At 41.8% G+C, this 10523-nt stretch overlaps 1 non-coding gene across 1 annotated transcript; it reads right to left on the reverse strand.

The window, feature by feature from the left end:
• Positions 1–3288: 3288 nt before the first annotated feature.
• LOC112724714 (small nucleolar RNA R71) lies at positions 3289–3395 on the reverse strand. The gene has a single exon (XR_003163863.1). It is a non-coding gene; the product is annotated as a small nucleolar RNA R71 (small nucleolar RNA).
• Positions 3396–10523: the final 7128 nt, after the last annotated feature.

Below are 10523 nucleotides of genomic sequence, written 5' to 3' on the forward strand. Positions count from 1 at the left end.
AATGCAGATATTGAAACCGCTTGCGTTCCCAAAAAAGCGCTAATACAAAAACGCGCGCTTTTAGAGGAAAATGTTCTACATTCAAAAAGACACTTTACAAAGAAAGGAATCGACAAATGCTTGAGTTCGACTTTAAGAAGGACCGAAGTCAAGGACTCGACCTCAAAAAGAAGATCGAGCTCAAGCAGGGGCACTGTTCATACCCTGGGTCGAGCTATCCGACCTGGGATGATTCGAGAAAAAGTGACCAAACCTCTTCAGGTCAGACTATCCGACCTCTTCTCAAAGAGCTCGGCCAAATCGATAGAAGAGCCCAATTAAGGGCCCAAACAGAGGAGCACGACCCGAATCCTAAGGCGGCCTAAGCCTATAGAGATGAAGGCGGTTCCGTTGAAAGATACGCTGACCTCAACTCAAAGATAAAGATAAGATAAGATAACTAACTTATCTTATCAAAAAGGTCACATCTCACCATTATAAATACACTGGAGCACACAGGTATAACTCATACTCTAATTCTACATAACACCTGTTTAATACCCATGCTAACTTAAGCATCGGAGTCTCTTGCAGGTACCCTCCACCCTTCGGTGATAGAGGATCAGCAGCACGTCCAAGTCCAAACAAGTCGGACGTACCAGCTCCGGCCTCCATTCACCAGCCGGACACATTGGTTCCGACCATCACTGAGGATCCCGTCCGAGATCGACCTACAGTTTCAAGTAACCCTCAGAACACTTACCTTTGTCACTAACGTTGGGGTGAACCACCAAGAGCCACCATGAGCAACGTTAACTCCCACGTTAACTTAGTTAACGTGGAAGCTAACGTGGATAAAGAGATGATGAGCCAACGTTAGTGACACTCACCTTTGTCAATAACGTTGGGGATGGCTAGCATTACTACGTTAGAAGCCATGTTAACCTAGTTAACGTGGACTCTAACGTGGGAAAGGGGCACATTGGAACGTTAGTGACAAAGGTAAGTGTCACTAACGTTCTCGAAGAATTGGCACTGCTACGTTAGAAGCCACGTTAACCTAGTTAACGTGGACTCTAACGTAGGGACAAGGGAGGACTCTCCACGTTATTGGGAAAGATAAGTCCCAATAACGTGTGCGAAGGACCAAGAGGCAACGTTAGTGGTCACGTTAGTGCCACTAACGTTGAAGTCAACGTCATCATATTTGGGTTAGGAACGTTAGTGAAAAAGGTGATTGTCACTAACGTTCTCGAACCCACACTTTCACTTAACGTTGACACCACTAACGTCCTGAGTCAAAGTCCTTGCCTACTTCACCTTTTCTCTCTACAAGCAAAGCTAAGCCCAATGAAAAGGATAACTGCTTCAAACTCAAGATTCAGAGGCCATACCCAAGACTTGAAGAGCCAACTAGAAGATGATAAGAGTAGTATATATAGGAGTAGCTTTGAATTAGTTAGAGAGTTGGAAACTTTAGGGAGCCTTTGGCATAGAACTACTCTCTGTATTTTACTTTCTCTGCACTTCTAGTTTTACTTTCATCATGTATTCTCCATCTTGGTTTTCATTTTCCAAAGCTATGAACAACTAAACCCCTTTCATTGGGTTAGTGAGCTCTGTTGTAATTTGATGGATCAATATTAGTTTTCATTCTCCTTTTTCTATCTTTTCTCTTGATTTTACTAGAAAGCTTTCGATCTTCATCCAATTGGGTAGTTATCTTGGAAAAGAAGCTATTCATACTTGGATCTCTTCTGAACCTTGAAAGAGGAATGAAGAGATCATGCTAGAAATGTTTTCTCATGCTGGACCAAATTGGGTTTGGATGGATATGTGACTATAATCCTACCAACACTTGATTTGGGAAATGCATGTGGTATAATCAGTGACCATACTTCATCTCTTCTCATGAGCAATTGACCAAGGAATTGGCTATTGATCAAGATTTGAGAGATTGAATTACCAAGAAACTGGAATTCGATCACTTAAGATTGCCAAGGAGATCAATGAATGCATTGATTGAGGAAGAGATGAAAATGAACTTGATCCGGAGAATGCAACATCTCCTGAGCCCAATGAACTCCCCATTTCTGATCTTACCCATTCTCTTTAATTTCTGCCATTTACTTTTTATGAGCAATTACCCCATTCCCGTTTAAGATTCTGCAATTTACTTTCCGCCATTTACATTCAGCTCTTTATTTCTAGCATTTACTATTTCTGCTATTTACTTTCCTGCCATTTAATTTTTTGCAAATCTCAAATCAAATTCTGGTTCGCTCAACTAGAACATTCCTCTAATTAAAGTTGCTTGATCAATCAATCTCTGTGGGATTCGACCTTACTCTATTGTGAGTTTTTACTTGACGACAAATTCGGTACACTTGTCGAAGAAAATTTGTTGAGAGACAAGTTTTGTGCATATCAAGTTTATGGCGCCGTTACCGGGGATTGATTTTGAATCAACAATGATTAAATTGGAGGATAACTAGATTGAGCATTTTTCTTTTGTTTGATTTAAATTTCTGTTGAGTTAATTTGCTTTCAGTTTTAGTTAATTTCTTCCCTTTCCCCTACTTTTTCGTTTATTTTTTTTAGTTATTTACAATTCAGCTCACTAACCCACTAACTGTTTGATATATTGCATCACTCACACTAACAGTAATTCTAACAGAATACTTTCTGCATCTATTTTCCTTGCTTGTACCTTGTTGGTTGTATGACAGGAAGGAGAAGCAGGGCTTCAACTTCCTTTGATTCTGAACCTGAGATGACCTTCCTTAGATTAAGGAGGGAAGCAAGAGGAAAAAGAGTAGTGGGTGCTGAGGAAGAGGAAGAGTACTTTGAACTAGACATGGAGGAGAATATGGAGAACATTCATGAAGAAGAGGCTCACAACCATGGCAGAGAAGGTCTAGCAAATCATGCTGGGCAAGAGAGAAGAGTTCTAGGCTCCTACATCAACCCAAACCCAAGAAACTATGGAGTAGAATTCAAAAGCCAACCATACATGCCAACAACTTTGAACTAAAACCACAGCTCATCACCCTTGTTCAGAACAACTGTTCATTCGGAGGAGGCGTCCAAGAAGACCCCAATCAACATCTAACCACCTTCCTGAGGATATGCGATACTATGAAGTCTAATGGTGTTCATCCTGACACCTATAGACTATTTTTGTTCCCTTTCTCACTCAAGGATAAGGCATCTAAATGGCTGGAATCCTTCCCTAAGGAGAGTTTGACAACCTAGGAAGATGTGGTGAACAAATTTTTAGCCAGATTCTATCCTCCTCAAAGAATCAACAGGCTGAGAGCTGAGGTTCAAACTTTCAGGCAGCAGGATGGTGAGACTCTATATGAAGCATGGGAGAGGTTTAAGGACCTAACAAGGAGGTGTCCACCAGATATGTTCAATGAATGGGTGTAGCTACACATTTTCTATGAAGGCCTTTTTTATGAATCAAAGAAAGCAGTAGACCACTCATCCGGGGGATCTCTAAACAAGAAGAAGACCATTGAGGAGGCCATAGATGTCATTGAAACTGTAGCAGAGAATGACTACTTCTATGCCTCCGAAAGAGGGAACACTAGAGGAGTGATTGAGCTAAACAATGTAGATGCTCTGCTGGTCCAAAACAAGCTCATTACCAAGCAATTAGCTTACCTCACCAAGAAGATGGAGAGGAACCAAGTAGCAGCAATCACCACCTCATCAACAACCCAAGAGGGAGTGAATGCAGAGGTAGAGAGTGAGCAGGAGCAAGCCAACTACATTGAGAATTCACCTAGACAAAATCATGACCCATACTCCAAGACCTACAACCCTGGTTAGAGGAATCACCCAAACTTTGGGTGGGGGAATCAACAAGATCAAGGCCAAGATCAGAGACGTCACAACCCCAACAACAATGCAGCTCACCAACAATTCACACAGAGAACATATCAACACCACCATAACAACACCTCTGCACATCCATATCAAAACCAAAATAACACTCCTCATCCTTCTACCTCTAATCCCAATCCACCATCATCTGATGACAGACTCTCAAGGATTGAGAACCTGCTTGAAGGCATATGCAAAGAGATTCAAGACAACAAGGTGTTCAAGGAGGAAGTGCGAGCAAATTTTAAGAACCAGGGAGACACTATCAAGAGGTTGGAATTTCAAGTGGGGTATCTCTCTGAGCAGATTCCCAAACCTACAGATGGATTCCCAAGTGACACAGAGAAAAATTCGAGAGGTGAAACAAAGAAAGTAAGATGGGAAGATTGCAAGATGGTCACTATAAGTGGTAAGGAGACTGAGGACAAACCAAACAAGCCGTCAAAACAACCTGGAGATACCTCGGCAGAGAAGAAGGAAAAAGATCACCAAGAACCAAAAATCTCACAACAGGAGCTGCTGAGATTCTATGCACCCTTTCCTCAACTACTCAATGGTGCTGTGGAGAAGAGAATATACTCAAGATTTCTTGACTTGTTTGCATCTCTGCATGTAAACATACCATTCATCAAGACCATCCAACAAATGCCTGCATACATCAAGTATATGAAGGAACTGCTTCCCAGGAAAATCTCACTCAAGGGAGGCCAAACTATAGTGATGAACAAGGAGTGCAGCGCCTTCATTCAACCAGAGTTGCCTACAAAAAGAAAGGACCCAGGGAGTTTCTACATTCCTTGTGCCATCGGAGAAACCATGTTTGATAAGGGACTTTGCGATTTGGGAGCAAGCATCAACTTAATGCCCTTATCCCTTATGAAGAGGCTGCAGATCAATGAGATAATGCCCACAGATGTAGTCATCAGGCTGGCTGATAAAACTCAAAAACAAGCAATAGGAGTGGTGGAAAATATGTTGGTAAAGGTTGGGAAATACTTCCTCCCAATAGACTTTGTCATATTGGACATGAAAGAGAGTCACACTCACCCAATCATATTGGGAAGACCATTCCTAGCTACAGCCAGAGCACTCAAAGATATAGAGCGAGGGGAGCTAATCTTGAGGATCCATGATGAACAACTCAGCTTTAATGTCTTCAAACTCTCACAAGAAACAGATCAAGAGAACAAGGAACCAAGGAAGAATCACAGTGAGATATTGAAGGAAGAAACAAGCACTAAAGCACAACCAGCACATCTGGGAACTCTCTTGATTGATGAACAAGGCAAACAGCAATTGCCACAGCTCAAAGAAAATCAAGAGGAACCCAAACCACCAGAATCATATGAGACCAGTAACCACATTTCCTTAGAGGAGGAGGTCATAAAGAGTAAGACAACATCACAAGGAACAAAGAAGAAGGTGCCAAGGAGGTGGAGGAACAAGAAGATCCCTACTGAGGACTTCTCTCCAGGGGATAAAGTGATCTCAGCTTACTTCCCAGATATCCCCCCTGATCTCCCCACTGTACCATCTCAGTTACCTAAGGTCTTCACTATCAACAGAGTTCTCTCCTTGGAACATGTAGAGATCATTGATACAACCACTGGATATAGGTCTACTGCCAGAGGAGAAGACTTGAAGCATTATCAACCTCCCTGATGAAGGAGAAACGTCAAGCTAGTGACGCTAAAGAAGCGCTTCATGGGAGGCAACCCATGTTTTATATGCTTTTAGAAAATAGTGAATAAGTCAATATTCATGAATTCCAATCCAAACTTGACAAACACTTGGTGAAATCCTTATTAGGCAGTATATAGTGAAGAATAAGTTTGGTGTTCAAAGCATGCCGAGAGAGCATGAATACAAACCAGAGCACGCTAATCTTGGAGCCTTGAATAAAACTTTTTCATCACAGTGCTACAAACTAAGTTTGGTGTCACCCAAGGTACCACCAATGTGCATATAAGGATACACAGTTAGTTAGTTAGTTGGTGTTCATGAATAAACAATCTAATTCTTTTTCTTTATTATTCTAGCCGTAAAGTTTAATTTCTCAATGATATTAATTTTTCTTATTTTATTTTTATAGGAAAAGGGAAAGGAGCATTGAAGGGGATTGATTGGACAATTAAATGAGGAAGGTTCGGACACCACAAGAGGAAGGTATTACACACGTGCATCAAGGAGGGATGCATTGGAAAATGTTGCCATGCAACATTGAAAAGAATGAGACCCTTGAAGACCGAACCAAGCCCCCTCATAAAGACGATGATCCTTGTGCCTATCCCCTGCAAAACCCCATCCGTCCATCCATCAACCACCACATCAATCCATACCCTTCATTCCCTCATCATTTCCCTATATAAGTGAGTCCTAGTTTGTACTTTCCCTTCACACTCAAACCCCCATTCTCCACACTTCACATTTTTGGCATCCAAATCACACCTTGTCCTAACCAACCAAATTCCTCATCTATCCGTACCTTCCACTCTCTTCACACAGCAACTCAAATTCATGGCAGCATCAAGCTCCAAGAGGCAAAAGAGGAAGGAACCAGTAGAGAGCATTCCTTTCGACGAGAAGAGATTCAAAACTGCGTTCCATGAACTCGAATTCGAACGGATAAAGCTTAAGAAGATACTGCCTGAGTTAACATTCCAAATTGACGAGGATGAGTGCCCACAGATTCGAGAGAAAATTGAACAAAGGGGTTGGCAAAGACTTACGAACCCGGAAGGAAGATTAATTCAAACCTCATCAAAGAGTTCTATGCAAATATGGTTAGAGAAGACAAAACCAAGGCTCCCACCTTCAAAAGTTACGTAAGAGGGAGAGAGGTGGACTTCAGCCCCAATGCTATAACAAGAACTCTTCAGTTGAAATCACCACATTTTGATGAGCTTGGTTATCAAGCAAGAGTAAGTAAGAGCCCTGATGATGATGAACTCGAACAAATCGTGAATGACATATGTGTTATAGCAGCTGACTGGGAGAGGTATGCGGATCGGAGACCCCGATTCATCAAGAGAGGAGACCTCAGCCCAGAAGCCAAAGGATGGTTCGAACTCGTGAGGAGGTCTATCCTCCAAGCCGCAAACAATTCTGAGGTTAACGTCACTCGAGCTACTATGGTACATTGCCTAGTACGGGGTGGAGATATCAACGTGCATGAACTGATAGCTGAAGGAATTCAAGAGTCAGCTGAGAAGATTGATGCGGGTGTCAGGCTTTGGTACTCCAGCACCATCCTCAGACTGTGCACGAAGGCCAGGGTTGTCTTCGAGGATAGCAACCCAGATTGGTTAAATCCTGAGAGGCTAATTACCTTTCAGCGTCTAACTTATACGACACCTGCTCAGCAACAAAGAAGGCCTCAAATAGGGAAACGAAAACCAAAAGAAGGACCTCACCAAGAAGAGTCTCATTAGGAAGAATATCAACAAGAAGAACATCATGACCCAACCAACTTGAATATGAATCACCTTCTAAGAGCCATTGAAGATTTGGGGATGAGACATATGGAAGGACAAGAACAAATACTACGCCTTCAGTCCAACTGGATGAGCCAACAAGAGGAGTGGCAGAAACAACAAATGGAGCAGCAACAGGAACACTACTCCCAACTCACTCAAGCCATCCACCAAGTTACTGAGAGGCAAGAACGTCAAGATAAGCACTTGCAAGAACTCAACCAGCGGCAAATAGCTCAGATGAAAGCATTCAATGAGTTCAATGTACTTAATGAAGGACGGCAACTACATAGGGAGGAGTTCAACGTAAACACTCAAGCCAAGTTGAACTACATGTCTAGTCATATGCATCATCTACACTATGCTATCCCCACATATGATGAGGTCCAAAAAAATTTTGTAGAACAAGAAGAAAGGAAGGTGAAACAGCAGAAGGAAACACTAAAGAAGAAGATGAAAGATGGTGGTTTCTGGAAGAAGTTGATTGGAAAAAGCAAAGGGAGTGGGAGTACGAGCACTCAAGAGGGACACAAAGAGGACAAACAAGGAGGGGAGCATGGGCATCCACATGAGTAAAAGGTGGTGGAGTTCCTTCTTTGGTCCATCTTTTTCTATGCTTTGAATAAGGAAGATCTTGTATGAAATAGAACATGCTTCCATGTTAGTTTGAACCTTTTTTATTTCTGTCTTTTAAACTTTTTGTTGATTAGGGCTATATTTTATAGTCTGAATGTCATTACTGCATCATTTCCTTACTTAATTGTATGCTTGTCCTTTTGAATCAAATGAAAAGAGAATGAGTGTTTTATAAAAGACCAAAGTGGAGTTCATACTATGGAGTAAGTTCCTGAGTTTGTGGTGTGGTCATAAGTTAGCTAAGTTGGTTCAACCACAAGGTGGGAAGAAAACTATCTGTCATGAATCATATGCTTGAACACACCCCATGAGACTAGCTAAATAACAAGATCCTAATAAGAAAAAGGGAAAGAACAATCAATGAAGAATAAAAGAAAAATAGCAAGAAAAGAGGCTAGGCACCAAGGGTTTGAGTCTTGAGGAATGTGTCTGTGGTGTTCCTGTACCAAGGATCTGCTTGGATTACTAAGCTCTCAGGGGTGCTTTATCACCTGGTAACTTGGGTTAACTAATCCGGGATTATCAGCTGAAAGTCCACTATCAAGAGCAATCTTTGCTACAGAACATTTAGTAACCCAAAGAGGTGCTGGACACCAAGACCTCAAGGAAAGAAAATAAACAAACCATGTGCCTGTGGTGTGTATGTATGGGGAGAGACTTGAGGAAGTAAGTCCTTAGGGGTGCTTCAACACCTAGCACCTTGAACCAACTGGTTTGGGAGTGTTGGCTGAAAGCTTATTCTAAAGAGTTGCCCCCTTACAGAGCACTTAGCCTAAGAACACAAATAAGCCCTGAAATGACAACAAGAGGATCAATGAATAAAAGTCTCATGGGATGCAATCAAGTGAGTATTCTAGAACATGATAAAGGTCTGAAAGCCAGTGAAGGAATGAACCTAAGTTGCTATGCATGAAACCACCATAAAACCAGGAACATGACTTCCACAAGAATGACTCATTTCTCTTGGCATTCCATTCATCATTCTCTTGTTCCAGTACTTGCTTAGGGACAAGCAAGCTTTAAGTTTGGTGTTGTGATGCCAAGGCATTTTGGCCAGTTTCACTGACCTTTTCTTTACTATTTTTAAGGTAGTTTCATGCATTTTCTTAGAAAATAAGCTAGTTTTGGTTAGATATTCACTTACATCTTGATTCAAGCATACATTGTGCACTTTACATGATTTCATGAGAATTTCGCATGAATTATATGACAAATTGGATGATGCATGACTCATGACTTGGACTAGAACTTTGATGCACTTTGTTGCTTGATTTCAGGACAAAGGAAGCAAAGAAGAACCACGTTAGCAGTCACGTTAGTCCCACTAACGTGACCTCTAACGCGGAATGGGTGCTAACTTGCAAAGTTAATGAGAAAGGTAATCGCCAATAACGCCCTCGAAGCCATCATAAGCCCACGTTAAGAGTCACGTTAACTAAGTTAACGTGAACTCTAACGTGGAAGAAGACAACAAGGCCAACATTAGTGACACTCTCCTTTGTCACTAACGTTGGACCAAGCTCATAATTGGCCACGTTAGTTCCCACGTTAACTTAGTTAACGTGGACTCTAACGTTAAGAAGCAAAAGAGAAGCCAACGTTAGTGACATTCACCTTTGTCACTAACGTTGGCCAAGCCTCCATAAGCCACGTTAACTCCCACGTTAACTTAGTTAACGTGGAAGCTAACGTGGAGAGAGCAATTGATGGCCAACGTTAGTGACACTTACCATTGTCACTAACGTTGGGGTGAACCACCAAGAGCCACCATGAGCAACGTTAACTCCCATGTTAACTTAGTTAACGTGGAAGCTAACGTGGATAAAGAGATGATGAGCCAACGTTAGTGACACTCACCTTTGTCACTAACGTTGGGGATGGCTAGCATTACTACGTTAGAAGCCATGTTAACCTAGTTAACGTGGACTCTAACGTGGAAAAGGGGCACATTGGAACGTTAGTGACAAAGGTAAGTGTCACTAATGTTCTCGAAGAATTGGCACTGCTACGTTAGAAGCCACGTTAACCTAGTTAACGTGGACTCTAACGTAGGGACAAGGGAGGACTCTCCACGTTATTGGGAAAGGTAAGTCCCAATAACGTGTGCAAAGGACCAAGAGGCAACGTTAGTGGTCACGTTAGTGCCACTAACATTGAAGTCAACGTCATCATATTTGGGTTAGGAACGTTAGTGAAAAAGGTGATTGTCACTAACGTTCTCGAACCCACACTTTCACTTAACGTTGACACCACTAACGTCCTGAGTCAAAGTCCCTGCCTACTTCACCTTTTCTCTCTACAAGCAAAGCTAAGCCCAATGAAAAGGATAACTGCTTCAAACTCAAGATTCAGAGGCCCATACCCAAGACTTGAAGAGCCAACTAGAAGATGAGAAGAGTAGTATATATAGGAGTAGCTTTGAATTAGTTAGAGAGTTGGAAACTTTAGGGAGCCTTTGGCATAGAACTACTCTCTGTATTTTACTTTCTCTGCACTTCTAGTTTTACTTTCATCATGTATTCTCCATCTTGGTTTTCATTTTCC

Source organism: Arachis hypogaea, chromosome 11 (assembly GCF_003086295.3).
Source record: "Arachis hypogaea cultivar Tifrunner chromosome 11, arahy.Tifrunner.gnm2.J5K5, whole genome shotgun sequence".
NCBI lineage: Eukaryota > Viridiplantae > Streptophyta > Magnoliopsida > Fabales > Fabaceae > Arachis > Arachis hypogaea.